Source organism: Heterocephalus glaber, unplaced genomic scaffold (assembly GCF_053883595.1).
Source record: "Heterocephalus glaber isolate CG9 unplaced genomic scaffold, H.glaber_assembly_v1.0 deba00001613, whole genome shotgun sequence".
In the NCBI taxonomy this organism is placed as follows: domain Eukaryota; kingdom Metazoa; phylum Chordata; class Mammalia; order Rodentia; family Bathyergidae; genus Heterocephalus; species Heterocephalus glaber.
Window position 1 is genome coordinate 32,843,041 of NW_028258384.1, and position 12,493 is coordinate 32,855,533.

At 34.7% G+C, this 12,493-nt stretch overlaps 1 protein-coding gene and 1 long non-coding RNA gene across 3 annotated transcripts in view; one reads left to right on the forward strand and one right to left on the reverse strand.

Moving 5' to 3' along the window:
- The window catches only part of Rnf128 (ring finger protein 128), a 110,740-nt gene that overhangs the window by 62,359 nt on the left and 35,888 nt on the right, over positions 1-12,493 (forward strand). The window lies entirely within an intron of this gene.
- The window catches only part of LOC106010768 (uncharacterized), a 36,897-nt gene that overhangs the window by 21,257 nt on the left and 3,147 nt on the right, over positions 1-12,493 (reverse strand). The gene's annotated exons all lie outside the window — the stretch shown is intronic.

Here is a 12,493-nt window from a genome sequence, read left to right on the forward strand (position 1 = left end):
TCTCTCAGTTTTCTTCTGTGTAAGATGCTCATAATAATAGACTTGCCTCATAAGGATTCTAAGATTAAATGAGATAATGCAGATAAAGTGTTGAGCATAATGTCAGACATGTAAGAAGCTACTATTGTCTTTTTAGTCACAGTTAAGATAGTTAAATGTGTTTCAGAAAATGAAAATGAAATCCTTTGTTTGGAGAATATAACTTGAAAACAAGTAACCTGGAGTACTTCAGAGTCCACATTAACTGAAATCCTAACTTGAACTTTTAGGAACAAGGTGGATAGACTGAATTTTTTTTACAAAGAAAAGGTCTTGGTTCTCTTAGGTTTGTCATTCTTTTCTTAAATAATTTCTCCTCCCTTAAGCTACCAATCTTTCCACCCAAAAGGACTTTGCGATAGTATTTTACACTGATTTATCACCATCCCAGTTCCTTTTCAGCTCTGTTATATTTAGATTTTATTGTTCTTTTCTAGGATGTTAACTTTGAAAAGGACCTTTTTAGTAGAGTAAGAGGTTCACCAGAGGATCAGGAGGAATTGATTGGGTGATGATGATTGTCCAGTGTAGAATAACCATTCCCCAAACCATTTTGAGATGCATCCTTCTTGATATCTCTGCAGAGATATTTAACATTGTATTTAACATTGTTGATCACTCTTTCTTTGGAACTCTCCCAAGCCATCTCTTGCTTCTCTCGACTCTTTTTTGTGCCATTTCTGCTATTTTATTAATCAATTCATCTAACACTTCTTTTCCCTTAAATATCATCCCTCCCCCATCGCTCCATTCCTGCTCCAATAAATAGCTGCCACATCCAGTTGATTCAATCACTTTAGATATTCTCAGGATGTCCCCTTCTCCCTTGCAACCATTATTACCTTTCTTTCAGCTCCTCTGCTTTCTCACATCTTCCTGATTGGTTACCTCACTTCCAGTCATTTTCACCCCTCATGCAGTTCTTCCTCCATATTGCCACAATAACACAGCTCACAGACATGCCATTACTTATAAATTTTAGACTATATTGCTCCACATGACATACGAGATTAAATAATCTGACCCCAAACTGTCAGACTACCTTCAAATTCCTCTTCTTTCACATTGATTCCTAAACATTCTCTATCCTTTTCCATTATCATTCCTTTGTTGTTTCTTCTGCTATACTTCTTCTTTTTTTTTTGTTTTTTTTGTTTTTTTTGTTTTGGTACGGGCGATCGAACTTAGGACCTTGCACTTGCAAGGCAGGCAGTGGAACCACTGAGCTAAATCTCCAGCCCTCTGCTATACTTCCACTGTTACCTACTCACCCTCTTCTTTCCAGCACTGTTGGTCAAAGCCCACCCATTCTTCAAAATCTAACATAAATGTCTCCTTTGAAGCCCTTCATATTTTTCTTTTTAAAAAATTTATTTTCAATTGACACAAAATTTATACACATTAATGGGGTACAATATGATGTCTCTATACAATTCCTTTTTTTCCTCTACCCACTACAGCCCACACCTCAAACAAAGTAATCTTTTCATTCCTTTAACACTTCATCTCTTATAGTACTTTCTGCATTTTGCTGGTAGATATTTGTTTACATATTTTACCTTCCTACTGAATTGCAATTATTTTAATGTTTTGTTAATCTTCAGAATCGCTATAGGATCTTCTGTTCTGGATGTGCTCTAGAAATGCTTGTTGAATTGCCTTAAACATCCAAGAAGTCTAATGCCAGAGAGTCGTAATATTTACTAGAAAAACCTCTAAGGAAGGGGATTGGAATTCATTTCATTCAGAATTTTCAAGGGTCTACTGTCTGTTATATACTGTGCTTCTTGTCTGACTATAAACAATAAGGTTAAACCCTTGCCCTGTTAAGGAATGTAGTATCTAATAGGAGAAAGCAGAACATACCATAAGACTGTACAAATATTTCAAAATTATGCACTCCCTAATTTCTGTGGTGGCCACCATCATGGTCAAGATTTATGGGGTTATAATGACCAAGGTAACAAGGAAATTGTGACAAGTGTACTTTTGGAGTTTTAACAATGACCTTTCCCTGTGCTATTTTGATCTTTTAAAAGTTATTTACATCTGCATTCAATTAATGTCTCCAATTAAAATGCTTCCACTGAACATATTGGTGATTATTGGATTTTATAACAAAATAAGCCATCCCTTTTTTAAAAAAGAAATATAGCTTTATCAGCAAATTGTCTTCTAAGCACATAAAAAACTTTTTTTCCCTTCAGTCTCTGGAAGATGTGTGTTTTCACATACAAAATGTTACATTTAATATCTGTCCCCAGCCTTAAATGTAGGAAAGAGGAGAGTACCAAGGACATTTTTTCAGTTGTTTTCTGGTTATAAAGTTTTAGTTCTTGTAGAAAACTTGGAAAGTATAGAAAAGTATAATGCAAATAAAAGATACTTATAATGCCACAATACTGAGATAAGCACCATTCATATTTTTTCTTGTCTCTTTTTTCATGCATAGGCATAACTTTGTACTTTACTTTTATCATAATGGTTAGTTTTTCATGAGTATTTTTAATTTTGTACTTTAATGTAAAACAAGTAAATATTAATAAAGAAAATATTTTTTAAACTCTTCTATAAAAAGTTAAACAGTGCCGGGGATTTAGCTCAATGGCTCTGCCGCCTGCCTTGCAAGCGTGAGGTCCCGAGTTTGATTCCCGGTACCAAAAAAAAAAAAAAGAATCTCTAATAAAGAAGAAACAAACAATAAAAAAAGAAAAAATATTTTCAGAGAATAAAGAGAAACTGGTAGTATAAATGAAACAAATGACCATATATCTTAAAATATCTCTGAAACAACAGAATAGATAATTTGGGGAATTATTTGAACTTCTCCCTACTTCCTATTTATCTATCTTCTACAAATGTTACATTTACAGATTTGTATGTTGTTATAAGTTTATCTTTCTTTTTCATAAGTTTTTTTTTTGTTTTTTGTTTTTGGTACCAGGGATTGAACTCGGGTCCTTGCGCTTGCGCAGCAGACATAGAATCCACTGAGCTAAATCCCCGGCACTTTTTCATAAGTATTAATGTGGTACTAAGAAAACAACACACAATACAAATCTGTAAATATGACCATTTGTAGCATTTTAGTATGTTTTGTTGTCATTTCTTTTGCTCTGTGTACATATTATCTAAAGAGCTCTGCTTACATATTGCATATACTATACCTCAGTTTCACACCCCAATACATTTTTATTGTAAGCATCCCTTGTATAATTAAAAATGCCAAAAGTGTTCTCTAGTAATTAGAGGTCATGACCATTAACAGGAAACTGAGAATTGAGCCTCTCTTCTCTTAGCTACCAGAAAAGAAGTATAACAGTATCACAGGGAGGGACATTTAAGACAAAATGATCTGGGGCATTTAAAACAAACATATGTTTGACAGACGTTTACATGGAAATATACTTATTAAGGGCTGGGAATGTAGCTCAGTGGTAAAGTAAAGTATCCCCCTAGTAGGCCAGAAGCACTGGGTTCAATCCCCAGGACCATCCCCCCAAAATATGTGTGTATGTTTTGTCTGTGTGTAGTTGAGTTCATATCTTTACTAGCCATAAAGGTGGTGTGGTTTAATCCCATGTGCCAGTGATGGTGAACCTTTTAGAGCTTTCAAATGATAACAAAGACCCTGCTGCACCATGTGTGCCATAGGTTCGCCACCACTGCTATATGCTATAAATGGGCTGGTGAGACGTTGGTCTTTTGAAGGATTTAATCATAATTTATGCTTTAGTTCTTCCTACCTCAATTTTTCTATACGTAATCTATTTTTCACAATTGAAATTTGCCACCAGTTTCCCTATTGCTTGGTTAAATAGCATCTCATTGACTAAAGTGGCTTTTTAAAAATCATCTTGGCCTAATACAAGCACAACATACAAAAACTTATGGTACACAATGACACCAGTCCTAAGAAGGAATTTTATGAATGCCCACATCAGAAAAAGAGAAAGCCCAAATAAATAACCTAATGATGCACCTCAAAGTCTTAGAAAAACAAGAACAATACAAATCCAAAGCAAATAAAAGGAGGGAAATTATAAAGATCAGAGCAGAAATCAATGAAATGGAGACCCAAAAAAAATGCAAAGAATAAATGAATCGAAGAGCTGTTTCTTCAAAAGAATGAACAAAATAGACAAACCCTTAGCCAAACCTGTATCCAATAAATTGGAGAATTCAGAAGAAATGGATAGATTCTTAGATACATGTGAATTACCAAAACTGAACAAAGAAGATATAAAAACCCTGACTAATCCAATAATAGGCAACAAAATTGAAATAATAAAAGCCCTACCAACTAAAAGCCCAGGTCCTGATGGATTCACTGCTGAATTCTACAAGAACTTCAGGGAAGATGTAACACCAAATACTCCTCAAAGTCTAGAATAAAATCTAAAGGGAAGCAATACTCCTGAAATCCCTCCTAGAAGTTAGCATTACCCTGATTCCAAAACCAGACAAGACTTCAACAAAAAGAGAATGATAGGCCAGAATTTTTAAAGTACATAGCTGCAAAAAATCCTCAACAAGTTATTGACAAACAGAATGCAACAAATCATCAAAAAGATCATCCATCATGACCAAGTAGGGCTCATCCCAGGGATGCAAGGATGGTTCAACGCATGCAAATCAATAAATGTAATATATCATATGAACAGAAGTAAGGACAAAAATCATGTGATCATCTCAATAGATGCAGAAAAAGCCTTTGACAAAGAAAATAGGTATAGAAAGACCTTATCTCAATCTAATAAAAGCCATTTATGAAAAATCAACAGACAACGTCATATTAAATTTAACTGAAAGTTTCCCTCTAACATCAGGAACAAGACAAGGATGTCTACTATCACCACTCTTGTTTAACATAGTACTCAAAACATTAGCCAGAGCAATCAGGCAAGAGAAACAAATAAAATGGATATGTATCAGAAAAAGTCAAATTATCATTACTTGCAGATGACATGATCCTCTACACAGAGGAACCAAAACATTCCACCAAGACTCCTAGAATTAATAGCCAAATTCAGCAGTGTAGCAGGATACAAAATCAACACACAAAAGTTAATACTGTTACTATACATCAATAACAAACCCATAGAAAAAGAAATTAGGGAAACAGTACCATTTACAATAACATCAAGAAAATTAAGTACTTAGAAATTAACCCAAAAATTAACCCAACCAAGGAAGTAAAACACCTCTACAATGACAACTGCATTACTCTGAAAAAGAATATCAAAGAAGACATCAGAAAATAGAAAGATATCCCCTATTCCTGGATAGACTGAACCAATTTAGTCAAAATGGCCATATTTCCAAATTGATACACAAATTTAACAGAATCTCAATCAAAATACCAATCCCATTCATCATAAAACTAAAGGAAAAGAACTAAAATTCATATGGAATCAGAAGAGAACCAGAACAGCAAAAGCAATCCTAACAAGAGCAAAGCAGGAGACATCACAATCCTGTATTACAAAGCTACAGTAATAAAAAGCAGCATGGTACTGGCATAAAAATAGACATGGAGGTCAGTGGAACAAAACTGAGGATGCAGAAAAAACCGAAGGCACCATCAGACATAGTGTCCTTAACAAAGGAGACAAAAGCTTATGCTGGAGAAAAGATAGCCTCTTTAACAAAAGCTGTTGGGGAAACTCGATATCCACATGCAGAAGATTGAATCTAACTGTATATTTCAGCATATACTAAACTAACACCAAGATAGATCAAAGATCTAAATGTTAAAAGAGAAGCATTTAATCTGCTGGAAGATAGGTAAAACTCTTGAAGACACAGGCATAGGCAAGGACTCTCTGAACACAACTCAGTGGCACAAGAAATAGTACCAAGAATCAAGAAATGGGATCATATCAAATTAAAATGTTCCTGCACAGTAAAGGAAACAACCAACAGAGTGAAGAGACAACCTACAGAATGGGAAAATATTTTGTCAGCTGTTCCCCAGATAACTAATATCTAGAATATATATACAGAACTCAAAAAATTAGACCCCTAAAGTAAAAGATGTAATTAAAAAATGGGTAACTGAAATGAACAGACACTACTCAGAAGAAATACAAATGGCCAATAAATACATGAAAAAAATGTTCCACATTGCTGGCCATTCAAGAAATGCAAATTAAAACAACACTGAGATTCCATCTCACTCCAGAAAGAATGGCTATCATCAAGAAATCAAAGGAAAACAAAAGCTGGGGAAGTTGTAAGGAAAAAAAATAACCTTTCTATATTGTTGGTGGGAATGTAAACTAGTACAACCACTATGGAAGTCAGTACAGAGATGCCTCAAAAAACTAAAACTAGAGATTCCATTTGGCCGAGCACTTCCCCTTCTAGGTATCTTCCCAAAAGAGTTAAAGGCATCATATTACATAGCAGTACAATTGATAATAGCTAAATCTTGGAAGCAGCCCAAATGCCTATCAACTGGTAATTGAATAAAGAAGATATTTTTTAAATATATAAAATGGAGTACTACTCAGCCATATAAAAGATAAACTAGAGACATTTCTGTCTAAATGGATGTACCTTGACACCATACTCTTAAGTGAAATAAATAGGACACACATCTGTGAATACCAAGTTGTTTCTCTGGTGTGAGAAACTGAAAGTGTAAATGAGAACCAAAATGTATAATAGATATTGTGAAATGGGAAGAAAATGTTCAAAGGGGAACTAGAGAGGGGGGCAGGGGAAAGAAAAGAAGGGAAAGAAAAAAGGAAAAAAAAGGAAAAAATGGAAACAAAGCCTATGTATGGAGGGAGGGGTGGAGGGGTTGAAGGGAGGAAAGGGGAATGGGAAAAAATAAGAACCAAGATATATCATGTACAGGTACAAATTCCCAATAATGAATGTGATCATAATGTATACCTAAAATGTACCAATAAATAACACACCATGTTAACATTGTCAGTGAATGTAGGTGATTATTTTTATCTTCATTACTATTTTTCTGTATTTTCTGAATTTCCTAGAATTTTGTAATCAGAAAAATAATTATTTTTAAAACCCAAAGTACAGCAATGATGTTGACAAATCCTAAATAAAGCATTAGTAATGTAACTGTAGCCACATGCAGTGGTGCACCCCTATAGTTCCAGCTACTTGGGAGCCTGAGGTGGGAGAATCACTTGAGCCCAAGTGTTTGAAATCAACTGGGCAGCATAGCAAGCCTGTCTCAAAAAAACAAAATAGATAATGTGACACTAGATTAGCAACAATAGGAACAAAGCATATTTTATCATTGAAATGATTTATAGGCTATTAGGCTAATTTAAGAATTACTTTGACCTTTTGAATATATCCAATCCATATGTCTATTAGTGTGATCCTTTCTTGTTAATACTAATTGGTTTTTTCATATGTGAAATGAGCCTTGAACAATAAAGAACTCTAAGGACAGACTATTTTAATATGTGTTTCTCTTCTCTTTGTCCATTGTTTCACTATTAATATTTTTTCTTTTTATCTTCCCTTCACACACATAGAAACATACCTTGCCTTTTGTATTTTTGTTTCTAAGAAGAGGCCTGCTTAAGCTCACTAGTCCCCTTCGATATCCATTCTATTCAATATATTTAGGATCAGGGCTAAATATAACAGATTAGATTGAAGAATTCAATATATTCGTATTTTTCAGTCAGAGACATTGGATTTATCTGATATTGATAGCTTTTGTCATTCTAGGAGAGGAGGAAATTTTGTTAGAATAAGTGTAGAGGGGAATCATGGTGGTCTTATTTTACACTTGATTAATGATATATAGAACATTTAAGTTCACTAAAATTTAATTATTTGTTAATTTCCCTTGAAATTACATTCTGCTATATGAAACTCACCAGTTGGTGGTTCACATAAGAAACTACCAAATTTAAGGGTTGCTTTGGTATCACTTCTTTTCCCCTTAAGATGTATTTTGTGTTCTTTTCTTTTCACTCCACCTTTTGAAACTTTTCTTGTGGGTATGCATTCACACACATTTTAATATTCAGTCCATCTCCCTCTCCTCCTCCACTCTCCCTCCTCCCCTTCCCCCCTTTCTCCCCTCCTCTTCCATCTCCTTCTCTCTGTTCCTCTGAGTCTTTCCTTCCTTACCGAAAAATGTGTTTCCTTCTGTGTGATTTTGCTTCTTTTGCACCAGAATTAAGCACTAGAGAGCAAACCAGTCTTCTCAATATCTAATGAACTTGAATGTGTATGTAACTCACTTCCATAATCTCCACAAAAGCCTCTAATCAACCTTGTCACCCTTCTGATTATGCATTTTCATGTTCCAATATTTGAGATAAATTTTAAATGCGTTTGTTTGTTTTGCTTTAGGTATAGTAGTGATATTGTTTTCTGAAGTTTTGTTACAAATTTGAGTTAAATAATAATTTCTCTTTGCTTTGCAGTTTTAGTTCTCCAAAGCATTTTCACATACAGTAATCTGTGGGCTGTTTTAGAAAGCCAAACCCTATTTAACAACATTACTATGGGAAAATGTGTTGTCTCTAGTTCCAGACAACTAGCTTACAAATGAACTTTTGAAGCACCACCCTTCAGTGTTTCTGTGGTGGTTATTGTTCATAATGATGGCCCTATAAAGTATAGTTTATTATATTCTTCCCAAACATGCTGGTTTAGAGGTCTTTCTCTACTTATTCAGTTTCTTTGTCATATTTTCCAGGGTTCTACCTCACCTTTTGCAACTATTTTACCTTAAGGACTCTGAATTTTGTATTCCTAATATATGATGATCTCAGGAAACATTAGTTTATTTTGATAGCTTTTGTAATATTCTTAAAACTTTTACAAATATACCTTGATTTGTGGCTTAGCCATCAGTAGATTTTCAAGTACAAGTTTTTTCATTTTAGTAGATATCAGCAGCCATTTGGATGAAGGCTAGAAAAGTATGATTATTTCAAGTGAAGTTTTCCTTCATAGAACCATGAGCAATCTATACTTAACACTGTTCCAAAGTGCTTTTCATGTGGATGTTTCAATCAAATTTTTTGTTTTACACCACCACCATTTCATTTTGACAAAGAGGGCAAAATATGCAAGAAAGTCCACTGTAAAATTACCAATCACCTCAGTTGCTCTAACCCCTAAACCCTTTTTGCTTCTCCTACCTGGCTGATGCTTTTTGGTTGAACTGGCAAAGGAACTTGCTTACTTTGAGTAATATAATTAAAGGTCAATGATTATCTTTTGATGGTAAGAAAAGCTAAATGATTGCTCTATTTTTATTTCAATCTACTCTACCAAAGGTGAATATGTTCCATTTGCAATGGGAATAGCATATTACGATGGAAGAACAGGTGTTTTTGACTCAGACTGCTTAGCTTGAATTCCAGCTCTACCAGTTAATAAAGAGATGATCTTGGGCAGGTTGGTAACCTGGACCTCATTTATCTTGTTCATAAAAAGAGGCAAAATAATGCCTACTTTCCAGGATGTTATTAAGTATTTGGCATGTAGTGAGCAATTAGTGAATGTTAGTTCCCTTGAAAATTTTGCCATCAATTTTATTACTACTAAACATAATACTACTTCCTTAGTTGTTATAGGTGTTCACTACCACATTTTGAAATATTTAATAGTTATATATGCAAAGAGAGAAGCAAAGTGTGACATCCATATTGTTAATTTTATGGGAAATTCCTGAGAAATGCAGGGATAAATCACAGAATCAGGAAACAGAAGCAACTGTTTTGTCTTTCTTCTCTCCTGTATATTTCCATTTTAATAGCAAGTCTTAAAATCCAGTTCTCTAATAATGGACGTAGCTATGGCCTTCTTGTGGCATAGTTGTAAAGAAAGGGTACATGGGACTCATGCAGAGTTTAATATGAATCTATCTATGTCGTGTAATAGCTTTGTGACTTTTGCTAAATTAATCTCCTTAAAATTCAGTTTCTTTCTTTGTAGAATGGAGGATAACTGTATCTACCATATAAGGATTAAATTAGATAGTATAAGTAAAGCACTTAGTCCACATACATAATGAATAATGGACAGCTTAACTCAGTGGTGACGAACCTATGGCACGCATATTATTTGTTCTTCTTTTAAGACAAAAGATGTTAATATATGAGTTGTTTTTCCCAAACTAAAGCCTCAGTATGTTGGTTTAATTGCAGTGTTGGCACTTTACAATAAATAAGTGGGTTTTGGCTTGCACTTTGGGCACTCATCTCTAAAAGGTTCTCTATCACTGGCTTAACTTCTACCCTGATCTACAGCCCAGGTTTGGAGACTAGCAATGTATATCACTCCAGCACTTCTCAGAGGCTCTAATATTTCAAAGAAACCTTGTTTAACTGTGTTGAATGCATTATTTTCTGAACTTATTTATCTATAGAACCTCTTATCTCCAAATACTTAACATCTGAAATATAATTGGAGAAACACTGCTATGCACTAAGATAACATCTCCCTTCTATTTTTTGTTGTTTTGGTTTTGGTTTTTAGGTTGGCCTCATATTTTAACAGTACCAAAGTCTCATCAATGTCATGAAATGACTAAGCCAATATTGCTTTTAACTGTGATGACACCCTTTTATATCAAGTCAACACTTCTTTGAAGTATAGATCTCCAGATAAGATTTATTCTCTTTATTGATTTTCAAAAACAATTTATTGTGAAAAGATTAAAACATACATGAGCTAGATTTGCATTTATTTTTATTATTAGTACATGAGTCTTAGTACAAAAACTAGCTTTTGTGATACTTTGTGCAAGAGTAAATTCAATATATTTAAGTAACAGAATGTTATTTTTCTTGATTACCTGTATGATATGAAATGTCATGCAGAGAAGTATCAGATTCTCCTTCATCTAGTTTGGATGCCTAATGGAATGCTAACTAATCGGACTACTACAGCATTTACACCTTTGGGTTCTTATGACCAAATCAAAATGAAATTCTTATCTCTCAACATAGTACTCTTCCTAACTTTAATAATAAATCCAATTCCAGCCTAAAATCCTCCTGTAACAAACTGTTCCTGCAGAGAGTGCATACCAAAACAAGTTCCAAAATCAATAAAATTTTGAACTCACCTTTATGACCAGAAATGTGCTGGATGTTGTGGTAGGAGGACAAGACTGAGCAGATAGTAAAGAAAGAAAAATAATGGTATGGTCCTTTCCTTGTAGGGAGCTCACATCTTTAGGCTTCATTCGATTTTTAAATTTTTTTGCTAATAATGATATTTTATCTGTGTTATGGTTTGGATCTTAAATGTCCCTGAAAGGTCATGCTTGCCCACTATCCAGTGGCAGTATTTTGAGCTGGTGCAACCTTTAGGGCCTACAGAAAGAAAGTGAAGTCACTGAGGATGTGCCTTTGAAGGGGACACAGAGACCTTGCCCCCTCTTCTCCACGCTCCCTGCTTCCTGGAAGCTGTAAAGTGAGCAGACCCATCCAGGCACTCCCTGCTATGGTGTTCTGCCTCACCATAAGCCCAAAAGCAATGGGGACAGATGACCATGGACTGAAACCACTGAGGCAGTGAGCCCAACAATCTCTTCTCCAAGTTTATCTCAGGTATTTTATGACAGCAATGGAAAGATAACCGAGTCTGGTACTCAAATACCAGTTTAGGTAGGGATTTCAGAACTACACAAGAATAGCACTGCCTAGAGTGAAACAACATTTAAGGTACAGAGTGTATGTATCTTCCATGCATTCTTATGTTAGTTCCACGTTGGCTGAAAAGTTGAGAGTAAAATGACAAGTGGTGGAAGTCATATCCCAGTTTCCTTGTACCATATTTCCTCGAAAATAAGACTAGGTCTTACATTAAGTTTTGCTCCAAAAGATGCAATAGGGCTTATTTTCAGAGGATGTCTTATTTTTTTGTGTACAATAATTTACATTTATTTATGTACAGCACCTTGCATTTATTCATTTATTCATGTACAAAAACCTACCTTTATTCAGATACAGTCATGTCATCTTCTTCTGGAACAACATGATTCAATGTGCCTAGGGCAGAGTGTGGAAATTTATGGATTTAACAAGTTCTGTGAGTTATTTTGCTGTACATGGTCTGTATGTGCTGTGTGTGGACCACACCTTGAAAACAGTTGGGTTGGAGTTTGATTATAGTTTAACTGATGTGAAGGTAAAGTAGTTTCAAGACAGTGGTCTACTTCCTTGCCTATCCTTTACCACCACAGAAAAAAAATCTGCCAATAGACTTACTTTGTATGTAATATACTTCATATGGAGAATTTTAAAAATTAACCATGAGAGGGCCAGGGATTTAGCTCAGTGGTTTCACTGCCTACTGCACAAGCACAAGGACCCGAGTTCGATCCCCAGTACCAAAAAAAAAAAATTAACCATGACAAAAACAGTCCTTTTCTTTTCCTGTTATAACACATCTCTGTTATCAATATCTCTCACTTAAATCATCACTAACAAAC